The sequence below is a fragment of the Dama dama genome, chromosome 14 (genome assembly GCF_033118175.1).
Source record: "Dama dama isolate Ldn47 chromosome 14, ASM3311817v1, whole genome shotgun sequence".
Taxonomy (NCBI): Eukaryota; Metazoa; Chordata; class Mammalia; order Artiodactyla; family Cervidae; genus Dama; species Dama dama.
Genome location: NC_083694.1, coordinates 6,385,195 through 6,398,239, shown reverse-complemented (window position 1 = coordinate 6,398,239; position 13,045 = coordinate 6,385,195).

Here is a 13,045-nt window from a genome sequence, read left to right as displayed (position 1 = left end):
AACATTTCTTTTCTCACACCTACCTGACTGGTCCTAGGATCCTCCCCAAGATGCTTGGGCAACTTTTTGCTAAGATGGATCCCACCACAGCGGCCTGTGGGAGTATCTCCACACTTATTATGGGATGGCACCCCCTCCCTTCAAGGAGCCTTCCTACACATGTGCAGAAGAGAAGTTTTCCTTGACCTCAAGAGTAGGCACCTTATCTTTTTACTTCAGCAGAGCTCAGCTTCTGCCACTAGCTTTGTCCTTGGAGTGTCTGGGTGAGAACAAAGCTTCAGTCTTACTCCACTTGACAAACACCAGCTGTCCAGCCCAGGGGCCCATCTATCTCCTACCTCAGTTGTAAGCGTGGATGATATTATGTAAATAAAATCACTTTGTGGCTTTTAAAACACAATATGTCATTAAAATACAAGTGTTACTTACTATTGCTTGACAACATTTAAAATCTTCAGTGTTAGGAGAAAATAGGCAACCTATCATTTGAAGAATCCAAATAGTGAAGTCTAGTTGGTTTTGCCTTTTTCTGGCTAGATCCAAAACCTGATAGATCAAAAGAATATTAAGTATCAGAATAATCTGGTTAAATGCAGAAGCTTCCTGTCTACCACATTTTCTTGGCAAGAGATCAGACTAAGGATAACAGAATTAAATGTCTGAGGCAGGCATATGCTCCACCATGGGAAAGTAAAGAACAGACATGTATCTTCCTCCGTCATAGAGCTAAAAATGGAAACAGCAGGGATTCCCACACTGACTGCTTGACTGCCGAAGGCAGTGTTCATAATTTCTAAGCAGGTAGGGCATAATTTATTAACATCTATGAATCCATTAAATTATATTCCACAAAATTCCTGTGGTAAAATGAAGATGGCCACAATATCTTTGCAACTCTGCTGAAAGGGGATTAGAATTCTTCTCCTATTGAATCTGTATAGGTTTCTTAACTCGTTTGTTTTACAAAATTAGGCAGTAGTACAGATTTGTTCTGCTGATCATACTTTTTGACCCCAGTTAAAGAGTAAATTTGGGCTTCCCTTGTTGCTCAACTGGTAGAGTCTGCCTGTAATGTGGGAGACCTGGGTTTGATCCCTGGGTTGCGAAGATCCCCTGGAGAAGGAAAAGGCTGCCCACTCCAGTATTCTGGCCTGAGAGTTTCCATGGACTGTATAGTCCATGGGGTTATAGAGTCGGACACAATTGAGCAACTTTCACTTTCAAAGAGTAAATTGGATTTAGCCTGTAAATAACAGGTGAGAGGTTCTTTATGCTCTAGCAAGTTTTACTTCAGCCTTAGAGAACCCCAACTAGTACTTTGCGTTTTCCTGGTGACCTTTAAGAGACTCCTAGTTTTTTGCTACTTTAGGAACATACACTAAAACCCGTAGCAAAAGTGAAAGTCTCTCGGTCATGTCCGACTCTTTGCTACCTCATGGACTGTATAGTCCGTGGAATTCTCCAGGCCAGAATACTGGAGTGAGTAGCCTTTCCCTTCTCCAGGGGATCTTCCCAACCCAGGGATTGAACCCAGGTCTCCCACATTGCAGGCAGATTCTTTACCAGCTGAGCCATGAGGGAAAACCCAAGAATACTGGAGTGGGTAGCCTATCCCTTCTCCAGCAGATCTTCCCACCCCAGGAGTCAAACCGGGGTCTCCTGCATTGCAGGTGGATTCTTTACCAACTGAGCTGTGAGGACTAGGTTATATTCAATGCTTGTCCATAGACACCAGACAAACGGCCATAAGATTTCCTAAGCTGCAAACACTGTGTTTTATTCCTGCACATTTTTACTGAGGCTTACAACCCAGTCATTTGTATTTCTACTGAAATGCAATAATGTTGGAAAGAAATGAACCAATTAAGCTTAGGTTACACAGATAGAAGAGTGAAATAGGAAGTGAAAAAGTAAGAATCAAGGATGATTCAGACTTCAACAATTGGGTGAATTGTGGTGTCACTTAGAGAAGGAGAATACCAGTGTAGTGATTTGTAAACACAGCCAGTCTTTTCCATTTCTTCTCTCAGGGGTTGGCGTCTGTCACCCAGTTCTTAAGTCTTGGTTGGCCATGTGACTTGTTTTTTGCCAATAGAACATTAGCCAATGTCACACCACAGAGACCTGAAAAGTACTTGCATATGTTACTTTGCTCTCTTAAGAACTTACTTAGAACACTGCTGCCATCCTGAGAACAATTCCAGAATAACCTGTACACATGGAGAGAGGACCAAGTCGGTAGCCATTCCAGCCAAAGTCTTGTGTGAAACACCCTCAGTGGCTGACCTGCCAGCTGACAGACACTTTAACCAATCCACACAGACCAGAACTATCTAGTGGGGTCAAAACTGATTGCAAAACTGCAGAGCTGTGAGCTAAATTAACAGTTTTTGTTTTAAACCACAGTTACTTGTGTTAGTTATCTCTTGTGGAGCAAAGCGCAGCAAAACTTAGATTGCTTATTTCAGTTTTCACGGCTCAGGAGTCAGGGCATGACTTATCTGGGTCCTCTCCTAGGGGTCTCTCAAGGTTTAAATTCTATCAATAAGGCTGTGATTTTATCTAGAAGCTGGATTGGACCCAGCAATTCCACTACTGGACATATACCCTGAGGAAAAAAAACATAATTGAAGAAGACACATACACCCAAAAATTCACGGCAGCACTATTTACAACAGCAAGAACATGGAAGCAACCTAAATGTCCATCCACAGAGGAATGGATAAAGAAGATGTGTTACACAAATACCATGGCAGATTACTCAACCATGAAAAGGAACAAAATGGAGTCATTTATAGAGAAGTGGATGGACCTCGAGACTGTAATACATAGTGAAGTAAGTCAGAGGAGACGAATGTACTTTAAGACACACTCAGGTTGTTGGCAGAATTTGTTTCCTCATGAATGCAAGACAGAGGGCTCAGTTTCTTGCCCACTTTCAGCTGGAGGTTGCCTTCCACCACCAGAGGTTGCTCACATTCCTTGCCATGTGGACTTTGCCAACGTGGCTACTTCCTTACTCAGCCAGCAAGGGGCATCTCTAGAGCAAATCTGCCAGTGGTAAGACCAAGTCCTCTGTAGGTAACATCATCAAGGAAGTGACATCACATCACCCTGTCCACATTCTATTGGTTAGGAGCAAGACACAGACCCTTCGTACACTCAGGGCAGGATATCATATTAACACAAGATCTCGAACACCCTGGATTCTGTCCACCACAAGGTCATTTATTAGACAGGAGAAGTTAACTGATACAGCCAGATAAGAAGCATGTAGTTTTCTAGAGACATTATGATTTTGTACTTAAAAGAGTAGATTCTATAGCTAGGCTGCCTGATTTTGTATCCTAGGTCTGACACTTAGCTGTGTGGCGTGAGATAACCATCTGACTTCATTCCTAACTGCGTAAACAATTTCTATTTTAATAATGTTTGTAGATATCTTTACCTATAGGAATTCTTATTAATAACAGCCAAACAGGTTACAGCCATACTAATTCATTTTACTCATATCATAAAGAGAAAACTACACAAGATGCCATATCTATCTCAGCTTTGTACCCAACTACATCTTCCCAGTAAGGAGGGAAAATTCTGTCAGCAACAGCTCTGTGGAGGACAGCACACTGCAGATCTGCCTGCTTATAGTGGCATAAATATTGGAGTCATTGAAACTAAATTAATTTGAATTTGGGATTCATGCTGCAGTGCCTTTACTGTGTTGCATAGTTGGCTAGGATGTCCCACCTGTTTTTCCACAAAACTGAAAGTAGGAAACCACCTAAATTTAGGTAGGCTTTTACCTAAACTTTCTCTTTTGTAACATCTAAAAATGCAGTGTGTGTAACAGCTAAGAGAATAAACATTCAGATGTTAACAAAGTAATTCCTTTAAACTTTACTCCTCTGTTTAAAAAGGAAAGTACAGTCTATGTGGGGTTTCCCAGGTAGCTTAGTGATAAAGAACCTGCCTGCCAGTGTAGGAGACACAGCAGACACAGGTTCGAGTCCTGGATCGGGAAGATCCCCTGGAGGAGGAAGTGTGTCTGTATACATTCTTGTATTGTACATATTGTTTACCCATATGATTTTCAATATGTATTACCAACATGATTGGCAAGTGATATTGCAATTTGGACTGAGCACTAAGTGGCATACATTAAATAACATAAAAATAAGACATTTTATTCCTGCATTTTTATTTTTAAACTTTTGTGTAACTCAAGAGTGCATTAAAATAAACCTGACATTTCACAGCTTTAGAAGAATAATTCACTCATCACCTATGAACAAAAATTGGGAACACATAACTAGATTCTTTAAAATGAATTTTTATTGGCATATAGTTGCTTTACAATGACGTGTTTGTTTCTGCTGGGCAGCACGTTGAATTGGCTCTGCATATTCATGTATCCCCTCATTTTTGGATTTCCTTCCCGTGCAGGTCACCACAGAACAGTGAGTACAGTTCCCTGAGCTCTACAGGAGGTTCTCACTACTGAGCTGTTTTATACATAATCGTGTATATGTGTCAGCCCCAGTCTCCCAATGTCCCAACCTTCCCCCACTTGGCATCCATGTGTCCCTTGTCTATGTCTGTGTCTTTCCTGGAGTATTCTTTCCTGGAATATTCCATGGACAGAGGAGCCTAGAGAGGCTACAATACATAGATCACACAATCCATAGGGTCACAAGGAGTCAGTCATGACTGAGCATGTGCACGTGCGCACGCGCGCACACACACACACACACCATTTCTTCTAGATTCCATATATATATATATATATATATATATGCATGAAAACACATATTTGTTTTTCTCTTTCTGACTTTCTTCACTCTGTGTGACAGTCTCTAGGTCTGTCTACAGCTAATTTGTTAATGGCAAGTGTGTGTGGCTTCATAACTTTAGAAATCCTTAGTTTCCTGCTCATTTTTGTATGTGGAAACCTTACATAATTCTTGATCTTGTCTGAAGCAAAATAATTTTTCTGTATTGTCTTATGCTCCTTGCTGATACATGAAAACCACTCCATACTCATTACTCTGTACTCTTAATGGTTCATTGCCATTACTTAGAATATATGTTAATAAAAAAAAAAGTCTCTTATGAAGAATATCTGAAATTTAGCTTTTATTTAATGTGAGGGGGAAAAAAAATTAAGCCACCTTCTTTAAGCCATTTAGACCTTTGCAAACTTGTGAGTCAAAAAAAAAAAAAAAACTTGTAGAATCATTAGGGGGCTAAGATGGAAGAAAGAAAAGTCCTGAGTATTAAGCACAATGATGCACACCTGCTTTCAGTCAGCCTTTCTGCCGGCGCATCGACCGTTCTGGAATACAAATTCTCCTTCTTGCACAGCTGGAATACAGTGCTGCTTTCCAGATAGTGGAAAGTCATTAAGGGCACATGAATAGACCACAACATGATTGTGGAAGACCGAACCATGAAATTTACTAAGGGGTGGGATTGTCTAAAACAGGTTTGAATTGTTCAGAACTCCTTTGCTTCAAGAGCCTAAAGTAAGTACAGAAAAGATTATTTTATTGCCTATTCAGGATTCATTTACACAAAGTAAATGTGCCTGCCTCCAGGGATGGACATTCTGCTACCAGGGGAGCAGACTTGATTTTCTGCTTATCTTTTAATGATTTCCTGCAGGCAAAAAACTGAAGCCAACATCCTGCTGACATCTGTTTATTGGTATGGGTCTTATTTAGAACCCCAGTCCTAGGTAATTATTCATTTCTTATTGGCAGTAGGATTGTGTAGATCACAATGTTTTGCAACATTTAAGCTATAATAAATTAAGGGATAAACAAAGCTATTTTCTTAAATACTCAGTTACATAGAGCACCAGGAAGACAAACCAGAGAGCTTATACTGTTTTTTGCTAGATCGTCACTGCATAGAATGCACATTTATCATTAACAAATGGAAGGCCAAGAAACTGCTAGCTTTTCCATCATACATCAGGTCAGATATTTTAGTGATCAAGGAAAAACTTCATATTGTCATTTATGCTGTTATTTAAGTCATCATGTAGGGTATTTGTTTTTATCCTTAGTAATATTTATTTTTACGGGAGTATGACTTCACTGAAAAACAATGGCTTTTGACTTAAAAAATGTAGTTTTGAGCCTAAACCTGATCTTGGAGATATTAGGAAAAACTTAAACATTCTGAATCTCTTTATTCCTACTTTACATGGAAATAGGAATATGGATCTCCTAAGGGCATTCAGTCACTCAGCAATGTCTGACTCTGTGACCCCATGGACTGCAGCATGCTAGGCTTCACTGTCCATCACCAACTCCTGGAACTTGCTCTAACTCATGTCCATTGAGTTGGTGATGCCATCCAACCATCTCATCCTGTGTCATCCCCTTCTCCTTCCTTCAATCTTTCCCAGCATCAGAGTCTTTTCCAATGAGTCAGTTCTTAGTATCAGGTGGCCAAAGTATTGAAACTTCATCTTCAGCATCAGTCCTTCCAGTGAATATTCAGGACTGATTTCCTTTAGGATTGACTGGTTGGATCTCCTTGCAGTCCAAGGGATTCTCAAAAGTCTTCAACACCACAGTTCAAAAGCATCAATTCTTTGGTGCTCAGCTTTCTTTATGGTCCAACTCTCATATCTATACCTGACTACTGGAAAAACCATGGCTTTGACTAGCTTTGTTGGCAAAGTAATTCTCTGCTTTTTAATATGCTGTCTAGGTTGGTCATAGCTTTTATTCCAAGGAAGAAGCATCTTTTAATTTCATGGCTGCAACTGTTTATAATAGCCAGGACATGGAAGCAACCTAGATGTCCATCAGCAGATGAATGGATAAGGAAGCTGTGGTACCTATACACCATGGAATATTACTCAGCCATTAAAAAGAATTCATTTGAATCAGTTCTAATGAGATGGATGAAACTGGAGCCCATTATACAGAGTGAAGTAAGCCAGAAAGATAGAGACCAATACAGCATACTAACACATATATATGGAATTTAGAAAGATGGTAGCGATAACCCTATATACAAAACAGAAAAAGAGTCACAGATGTACAGAACAGACTTTTGGACTCTGTGGAAGAAGGCGAGGGTGGGATGTTTTGAGAGAACAGCATCAAAACATGTATACTATCAAGGGTGAAACAGATCACCAGCCCAGGTTGGATGCATGAGACAAGTGCTCAGGGCTGGTGCACTGGGAAGACCCATTGGGATCAGGTGGAGAGGGAGGGGGGATCGGGATGGGGAATACATGTAAATCCATGGCTGATTCATGTCAATGTATGGCAAAAACCACTACAATATTGTAAAATAATTAGCCTCCAACTAATAAAAATAAATGGAAAAAAAATTTCATGGCTGCAGTCACCATCTGCAGTGATTTTTGAAGCCTAAGAAAATGGAGTCTGTCACTGTTTCCATTGTTTCTCCATTTATTTGTCATGAAGTAATGGGACTGGAGGCCATGATCTTAGTTTTCTGAATGTTGAGTTTTAAACCAGCTTTGTCACTCTCCTCTTTCACTTTTATCAAGAGGCTCTTTAGTTCCTCTTTGCTTTCTGCCATAGGGGAAGTATCACCTGCATATCTGAGGTTAGTAATATTTCTCCCAGAAATCTTGATTCCAGCTTGTTCTTCATTCAGCCTGGCATTTTGCATGATGTACTCTGCTTAGAAGTTAAATAAACAGGGAGACGATATACAGCCTTGACATACTCCTTTCCCAATTTGGAACTAGTCCATTGTTCCATGTCTGGTTTGAATTGTTGTTTCTTGAACTTCATACAGATTTCTCAGGAGGCAGGTAAGGTGGTTTGGTATTCCCATCTCTTTAAGAATTTTCCACAGTTTGTTGTGATCCACACAGTCAGAAGCTATAATGTAGTCAATAAAGTGATAAGGGCATAGTGGAGAATAATTTGATATCACTACCTTAATAATGCTTTATTTAATCCCTAAACTCTTCCACTACTTGCTTTGAAGTGTTTAGTTTTAAACATAAATTGATGCTGACCAAGTGATGCTTTGCTTTGAAGGACAGGTCTAATCAATTCAGTTTAAATAGGGAGGTTGTGAGTTAACCACATAATAGAACTATTAGTCTAGCACTTACCAAAGTGAGAAAGATCTGAATGGGGCCATGTTTACAGGATGCTAAAGAATATCCAGGATATCAGGACTTAATTCCCATGACCTATGAATATCACCTTATATGACAGAAAGATGGGATGATTTGTAAGGATTTTGAGATAGTACATTATGCTGGATGATACATTGCCCTAAATGCAGTCACATGTGTTCTTATAAGAAAGAAGTAGAGAGATGTGAACATAGAAGAGGAAAAGACACACAGGAAGACCATGTGTCCCTGGAGGCAGGCCTGGGTGAGATGAACGTAAGTCACAGAAGCTGGCAGCCCCCTAGAAGCTAGGAGAGGAAGCCCATCCTCCCCCGGAGCTTGCTGAGGGAGCACCACCCTGCTAACACTGAATTTCGAAGTGATGATGCCGAATTTGGACATCCTACACCCAGCACTGTGAGAGAGTGTTTTTCTTTTGTTTTACAGCAAGTTATGGTCCTCCATTACAGCAGTGTCCATGACTAGCACAGTGCTCTTGACTGTTCACAGATGAGTGGGGCTGACTCCCAAATGATCCCTGGTGCAGGAGGAGAAAAACAACAGATGCGCGTCCCGTGAGCTGGGAGACCAGGATGGAGTGTCCATACATGTGACATCAGAGGGACATCGCAGGTTGCAGAGTGTTCACAGAAGTGACATAGAGTAGGAAAGGGGTGTTCCAAGTGTCTTACATACATGAGGTGGAAAAAGATGATTAAAAAGTCAGATAAGCACTAGTGTTAGTTGTTCAGTCGTGCCCGACCCTTTGAGACCCCATGGACTGTGTCCCGCCAAGCAAGAATACTGCAGTGGGTAGCCAGTTTCTCCAGGGGATCTTCCCAACCCACAGATTGAACCTAGGTCTCAGTTGGTATTGATTTCCAAAACACTCGTTAGTGAAAAGTAACTAGAGGAGCTTCAAAACCACATTAATTTCAGATGTGTATGTTAATAGTAGATTTTTGTTAATGGTATAACTATGTGGTGAGTATGAATGAGTCATCATATTAAATTAACTGTTGAATAGATTATATCTATTTAATTGCTTTTTGTACAGTTCATGAGCTACCCTGGTGGCTCAGTAGTAAAGAATCTGCCTGCAATGCAGGAGACACCAATTCGATCCCTGGGATGGGAGGATCCCTTGGAGAAGGAAATGACAACCCACTCCAGTGTTCTTGCCTGGGAAATGTCATGGACAGAGGAACCTTGCAGGCTACAGTCCATGGGGTCACAAGATTTGGGCACAATTTAGTGACTAAACTACCACCATCATAATTCATGCATTTGAAATTTTTTCCCTGAGTTAAAGTACTAATTCAGGTATTTTGGTAAAGAGAAATATTTCTAACAGAATAATACACATTAAAAAATATATACTGGATATTTTGAATCCTAGACTATGCAGACTAGGTAAATATTACCATTTTGATAAAAATGACTCAACCACTCTCATGTCTTTCCAGTTTTGGAGGAATTTTCTCTCAAAGAGGAAGAGTATTTGCCATGATATTGAAATATGAAGAAACATAGCCTTTAGGGAAGAGTGGAAACTGATAGCAGTGTTTGTAATGTTTGACTGAGTGGCCAAGGTAATGATAGACAAGGTTGAGGTGACAGTAGTAATACTGAGAAGATCTTCTCTGGGACCCGAAGAGTTTAGGGGCAATTTACCTAGGATACAATATAGGAGAAAATCTAGTGGCAGAGTAAGCATGGAAGGCAAAGGAAGCTAAACTAGGAAGTTATTTTAGACAAGAGAAAACACAAGCCTGAGCTAACTTAACAGCAATGCCACAAAAAGGAAATCTAACATTTAGTACATAGGATTCATTTTCAGTACCCCATGGAATGACAAAATGAGGTAGCAAATTTATATCCTCCTTTCTTCCCTCAAATGGATTTGACAGTACTTACATCTGCAGGTTTGACTATCTCAAGTATTTAAAATGGCATTATGTTTATTTGTAATATTTAATATGCAGTAATATACAAAGGAACAGAACTCCGAATGACACCCTAATGCAGAGAAACAAAAATGAAAGCTGTTAGTATTTTCAGCAAATTTATGAGCTGTCTCCATGTTTTTCAGATAATTTTGATTCCTGCAGTAGTTAGCAGAAGTCAAAAATTGCATTTCATTATAAGGCAGTCTGGGTAAAAGGGAAATTCCTGCCACTTAAAAATTGTGTCATACTGATACACATATAAGTGGGAACTTAAATTTTTGTGATTACTAACTCATTGTCAGTGAATATAGTTTTGTGTAAAGAAAATATAAAAAAACTTGATCCCAGACTGAAGCAGGAAAAAATAGAAAGGATGAATAGACCAATCACAACTACTGAAATTGAAACTGTGATTAAAATTTTTCCAAAAAAATCAAAATCATCAGTTGAATTCTATCAAGCATTTAGAGAAGAGTTAACACTTATCCTTTTGAAACACTTCCAAAAATTGCAGAAGAAGGAACACTCCCAAACTCATTCTGTGAGACCACCATCACCCTGATACCAAAACCAGACAAAAATACCACAAAAAAAGAAAATTACAGGCCAACATAACTGATGGGCATAGATGTAAAAATACTCAACAAAATGCTAACAAACCAAATCCAACAATACATTGAGGCATACACCATGATCAAGTGGCACTTATTTCAGGGATGCAAAGTTTCTTTAATATTGGCAAATCAATGTGATATCCCACATTAACAAATTGAGAATAAAAATTATATGCTGAGAATAAAAACTATATGCTCATCTCTAAAGATGCAGAAAAAGCTTCTGATCAAATTCAACACTGATTTATGATAATAACTCCAGAAAGTGAGGATAGAGGGAAAATACCTCAACGTAATAAAGGCCATATACATCAAACCCACAGCAAATATCCCACTCAGTGGTGAAAAGCAGAAAGCACTTGCTCTAAGATCAGAACCAAGAGAAGGAATCTCACTGTCACTATTTTTATTCCACACAATTATGGAAGTTCTAGCCATGGAAATCATAGAAGAAAAAGAAATGAAAGGTATCCAAATTGGAAAAGAAGAAGTAAAACTGTCCCTGTTTGCAGGTTGACATGATTCTATACATAAAAAATCCTAAAGATGCCACCAGAGCTCATCAATGAGTTCAGTAAATTTGCAGAATACAAAATTAATGCACAGTAACTGACAGAAGAAGCAATTGACCTGGGACGTTAAAAGTATTGCCTAAAAGAAGTTATGGGTAAGATACTTTGAAGAATTTAAAATGTATTTTTCATGTGTTCCAAAAGTATTAAATAGAAGAGTTTGTTGGTTTTGGCTAATAACAATTGCTTTACCCTATGGAAAAGAATTTTAAATTTCTCAGTCAATAAAAAGTGTGCAGTTTTTCAGTTTAAAGCATTTGTGTAACTATATAACTATATTCTTATACCAGCTTTGAAAATACTATATTGAAATTAGATTAGCAATTACTATATTAGAGATTTTTATACTTTTCAAGACATGGTATATATTTCAAACATTTAACTTATTGTTGTATAATCATATGATTATGTAATCATATAATGTGAGAGTGTCCATAGTAGATCAAGTATAAGTTAGGGCAGAAACTATCTTCAGGTTTAACTGTCCAAGAGGCTAATATAAGCAACTTTCTAGTGACAGTGAAATTTGCATTAGTGGTTTTTAAGTGTAAATATTAAAGAGGGTAATGTCTAATATTAGGTATAAAGATTTCACAATTGAAATGGCATCTGTGGAAGAAAAATGAGTCACCGTCTTTGAAGTCCACATGGAGAGAAATCTACACATACAATACCCTTGAAGCCAAGGCTGTCTGCTTTTCTGTGTATTTTCAGAGTTTAGCGTATTCTCTGTTACACCAAGTTTGCTGAAAAAATGTTCAAGAAAAGAATAAGTGAGCATTACGAAGTTATTGCTAGTCACTTTGCCCAAGCAAAGAATCTATTTTCCATGGAATTACCATTTCAATGAGCAAGAAAGCAAGATGTGACACAGATTGGTGTGCTCTGCAGTATCATATTTCATACTTATAGGGTGAGGTTTCATAATAATAACATGCAATGGAAGAATTCTGGTCACAACATCTCCTGCATTTTTTCTTCTAAGCATTTTCCATAAATTAGGAGAAATGCATGAGAGTTCAGGGTTTCAAAAAGATTCCTGTCGCTATAGGAATTAAGTATAATTTACATATTAATTGTAATTTAGATATTACAATAAAATTTGGTTGACCTTTGCCTTTTTCTAAACATTTGCTTTCACCTGCAGACTTAAAAATATTATTAGAGAGGTTGCATAAGCATTTAACCTTATGTTCATTAAAGTAAGTATTTATGCATCAAAGATGGCTAGTAGATGAGGAAAATTTCCTGTTATCACATCAGTTCCTTAATATAACACATATATTATTTTCCCCTACTTTGACTCAGAATAACTCCGTTTTCTTTTTGGCATCATAGTGGCCAATTATTGTATTATTTAGAGGAATGATCATATTGCTTTTGAAATCATATTAAAGGTAAATATTGATATCATCTGAGCCACTGTAGAGAGGAAGAAATTTCACCCTCAACCCCCTTGAGTCCTGGTGGCTGGATAAGAAATTAACTTGACACAAGACAGATTAACAGGAGAAAAAGAAACACATTGTACTGGTGCCCACAGAAGTCTCATAGAAGGAGGGCCTAAGAAGTGGTGAGAATAGATTATACACTTTTAGAAAAAGAAACAATACACTTGTAAGAATTAACAGGACAAAGAAACTTAAGTGTCGGGTGTTTAACTAATGAAGAATCTAAATGGAGTTTGGGGCTGGAGTGGTAAATTCAAATTACCTGGTTTGTCTTTATGGGTTCCATGGCCCTGAATTTCCTATCTTTCATGATAAGGATGACCTCTTACTTCCAGAC